Source organism: Capsicum annuum, chromosome 6, assembly GCF_002878395.1.
Source record: "Capsicum annuum cultivar UCD-10X-F1 chromosome 6, UCD10Xv1.1, whole genome shotgun sequence".
NCBI classification, from domain to species: Eukaryota; Viridiplantae; Streptophyta; class Magnoliopsida; order Solanales; family Solanaceae; genus Capsicum; species Capsicum annuum.
The window spans coordinates 183,798,214-183,802,496 of record NC_061116.1 but is presented as its reverse complement, the minus strand read 5'-3'; the positions used below and the strand labels follow the sequence as shown (position 1 = coordinate 183,802,496).

General features: G+C 32.4%; 1 long non-coding RNA gene across 1 annotated transcript; it reads left to right on the top strand.

The window, feature by feature from the left end:
• The first annotated feature begins 318 nt into the window (after positions 1-318).
• On the top strand, positions 319-3,991 carry LOC107872882. Its single transcript, XR_001675011.2, has 3 exons — positions 319-571; positions 3,113-3,179; positions 3,685-3,991. It is a non-coding gene; the product is annotated as an uncharacterized LOC107872882 (long non-coding RNA).
• Positions 3,992-4,283: the final 292 nt, after the last annotated feature.

Sequence of the window (4,283 nt, the reverse complement as noted above, 5' to 3'; positions counted from 1 at the left end):
TAATAATTTTACGTAACATTATTTTTTACATACGTAGTTATTTTAATAATGACATCTTATATTTCCAGTATTACATTTATTAAATAGCAGCCTAAGTCAATTCAATTTGTCCAATTTATTTAATTTTAGCCTAATTCTTGTCCAATTAATATCAATTTTAGCCAAAATTGATATCAATTTTTAACCCCAAATTAAAAGTCAAATTACTGACCTTTTTATAATAATTTTAATCTCAGCCGTAGATCAATGCTGATCCAACGACTGAGATTAGATCTCAATTCCTCTCCTTTTAAAACAACATCAAAACCTTAATCCCTCCATTTCAAAAAAAGAAGCCGCAGCTATCTCTCTCTTTATACCCCCCTCTCTCTCTATACCTCTCTATAACCATCAATGGCTGTTGCCGCTGCTGAGAAACCCGATGCTGCCCCTTCCCCTCTTCCCGGCTTCCCTCTTCTCTTCCATAGCCGGAGAAAACCCGATACCGCTGAGCCACCCGCGATTTCAGCCGGCAGAGCACCAGTGCCGCCTCCCAACATCAACCATGCCAACACCGCCGATGCCAGTTGAGGTATTTCTTGATTCACCAGTTTAGGGGAAAGGTGATTGTTTTTCTTGTGTTCTCAAATTTGTTTGTGTGCGGCCATCATTGCTAAATTTTATTCAAGTAAGTATGTTGGATCTGAGTTCTTGTAAAACTAAGAGGCTTACATTATTGAATTGTGCAAAATGAGCTTTTCAAGAAAATACTTTGTGGTTTTAAAATTCTTTTACAGATCTATTGTTGCAGATTTAGTAAGGTTCTTTGTTTTCCTTTCTAGGTTTTCTGTTATAATGTAGCATTAATTATCTTTCTTAGTTTACTTAATGTGGATTATGTCGTCAAATGACAAAATAGTAAAAGTCATTAATGCTTTATGTCGATCTTGATATGGTATTAACTTTAACTAATTCACTTTTTTCAGTATGGTATCCTGCTTTTTCCTTTTTGTTGTATATAGAGATTATTCATTTTGAGAAACCTAGTTAAAAAATTAGCTGCCGTAAGTTTTCCTTTGTGCTAGTGTCTGCATACAATTAGCAGTTTTATGAATGGAGGTTGTTTCCTTTGTGCTAGTTCCTTTGGCGCATAATCAATTGCCGTAATTAAGGGCTGTTTTTATAGGATTAATTGCTTTTGTTTCTTTTTGTAATTCAATGTGTTTATCATGAATGTGTAGAATTTATTAAAGTGTTGTCACTTGTGTTTAGAATTTAGTTAAATGTGGTCATTTGAGAAGTGAATAAGTGACTTGAAAATGTTTAAGTGTAGTTACTTGAAATGTGGACTTGTGCTTTGAATTTAGTTACGTGTGGTCATTTGAGAAGTGAATTAGTGAGTCGAAAATGTTTAAGTGTAGTTACTTGAAAGGTGGACTTGTGTTTTGAATATAGTTAAGTGTGGTCACTAGCAAAGTGAGTTAGTTAGTCGAAAATGTTTAAGTCTTAAGTACTTGAAATGTGGATTTGTGTTTTGAATTTAGTTAAGTGTGGTCACTTGAGAATTGAATAAGTGACTTGAAAATGTTTAAGTGTAGGCACTTGAAATGTGAACTTTTTATTTTGGATTTAGTTTAGTTTGGTAGCTTGTGAAGTGAATTAGTGACTAGAAATGTTTAAGTGCAGTTACTTGAATTATGAATTAGGAACTTTTGTTTTGAATTTAGGTATTTGAAATGTGAACTTGTGTTTTATTTTAGTAAAGTGTGGTCACTTGAGAAGTGAATAAGTGACTTGAAAATGTTTTAAGTGTTGGTACGTGAAATGTGGACTTGTGTTTTGAATTTAGTTAAGTGTGATCACTTGAGAAGTGAATAAGTGACTTGAAAATGTTTTGTGGACTTGTGTTTTGAATATAGTTAAGTGTGGTCACTTGAAAAGTGAATTAGTGAGTCGAAAATGTTTAAGTGTGGTTACTTGAAAGGTGGACTTGTGTTTTGAATATAGTTAAGTGTGTTTATTTGAGTTAGTGACTTGAAAATGTTTAAGTGTAGGCACTTGAAATGTGAATTTTTCATTTTGAATTTAGTTTAGTTCGGTAACTTATGAAGTGAATTAGTGACTTGAAGTGTTTAAGTATAGTTACTTGAATTATGAATTAGTGACTTTTGTTTTGAATTTAGGTACTTGAAATGTGAACTTGTGTTTTATTTTAGTAAAGTGTGGTCACTTGAGAAGTGAATAAGAGACTAGAAAATATTTTGTGGACTTGTGTTTTGAATATAGTTGTGTTGCCACTTGAGTCAACGACATTAGTGATGAACTTCGTTTCTGTTGGACTGAGTTTCTGGTTCAGATGTTAGCAAAATCGGCGATAAATTTTGGCATTGTTTTGATAGCATTCGAGTGGAGAGTTAAAAATACACCTAAATTATTTCGGCATACCTAAATTATTAAGGGTGAGTTTTCTACTTAAATTATTACTAAATATCGAAACACACCTCAACTATCACCAAATGTTTATCGAATAGTTGTGGTCTGTCTCAATAAACATTTGATGAACTTCACCTCTATTGGATTTTTCAGAAATTAGCATATCGGCGCTAAATTTTGGTATTGTATAGATAACATTATGAGTGAAGAGTCAAAGTACACCTAAAGTATTCGGGATTTTTGAGTTTCCTACTTGAACTATCACCAATTGTTTATTGAATAGTTGAGGTGTGTTTCGATAAACATTTGGTGATGGTTCAAGTATGAAACTGACACACTTGATAGTTTGGTATGAAACTCAAAAACGGGGATACTTTTACGGGTGTTTTTTGACTCTTAACTCATAACGTTGTTGAGCATTTGTTTGTAACTTCCAGGGACACAAAATGTTCAAAGTATAACACAAAGTATAAGAATTGTTAGCTGATTGATTTGAGTGCCCAATTAGTAGGTTTACTTCATTAGCTTTTTAAATGCATATTGGATGAATTTTTAGTACACAATATGAGAATTCCACTTCGATGATCAATTAGAATGCTTTCGTAGTTGTACTATGTTAGCTTTGCAAGTGTGATATTGAGGTTAACGTGTTTATTGCTGGATGATTGTTTGTGGTAAACTGGTTCGACGATTTGCGAAGTACGTGAAGAAGACATTGGACTATTGGATGGAGATGTTCTAATTTTTCCTGAAATGATCAAATATAGGTAGTTTTCAATATTCTTCTATGTTCTTTTAAAAATCATTGTATTATTCTGTATGTAGTAGTGATCAAGTATGTAACTCGTCTCTCTGAAAACAAGAAAAGAAAAGTAAACATAATGAATTTGACTTGATTCTTTTTTCCTCACAACATTATGTTATTTCGGAAGAAGTTAGTCTTGTATGATTAAATACTACACTGGTGTTCTCTTCTATCTCAGAGTAATATTTTTGGCACTTTTCCATATGAGAATTGTAACGTATCGTACTTTTCGAATAGTTTCTCAATATCTAAATTTTGATTTAAAATAAATGAATTAATGTTGTTCGATTTAATTCGTTTTTGAGATTTGACTTAGTTAGCAAAAAGTAACAAACTAGTTAAGACTAAGGGCTAACTCTTTTAGTTACCTCATGATTTCTTTGCAACATATTTGACCTAAACATTGTATGCATCTCCAAGCATTACCTTACCTTGAGCTTGATTTATATCTGGTTCTTTTAATCAAGGAGTTTGAAGGAGTCAGATGTTGATGCTTTTGTAGAGGATGTGCTTGTTGTGAATGGCAAGCCCTGGACTTTTGGACCTCTGGAGCCAATAAGTGGTGCTTATGTATTTGTAAATAATTACACAATAGGTAGACTTTGATGTAAATATTTCAAGCTGACAAAATTTTTCCTTTGTATAACGAAAAGGTTCATACAGAAAATTGCGTAGTGGACATACGTTGAAGTGTGTTCTCAGTAAGTTGAAGCGCGTATCTTTAGCTTCTCTCAAATTCAGGGCTTAAGGGCGACTCAAATGAGCCTTTGACAACGCTGTCGCAAATTGGTCATTACATTTCACTTCTAATGCAATGCTTTTGTAGGGTTTTCTGGAAAATTTTTAATATTTTTTTTATAAAATTTTTAGAAAAATCGATCACGTGTGGTCGTTTTTTTGTTAAATTTTTCAGAAAATCGACCATATGTGGTCGGTTTTTTTGGTAATATTTTTTAAAAATCGACCACATGTGGTTGGTTTACTATAATTAATTAAAATTATTTTATTAAATAAAAAATCAACCACTAGTGGTCGGTTTTGAATATAAGTTAATTGATTAATTTAA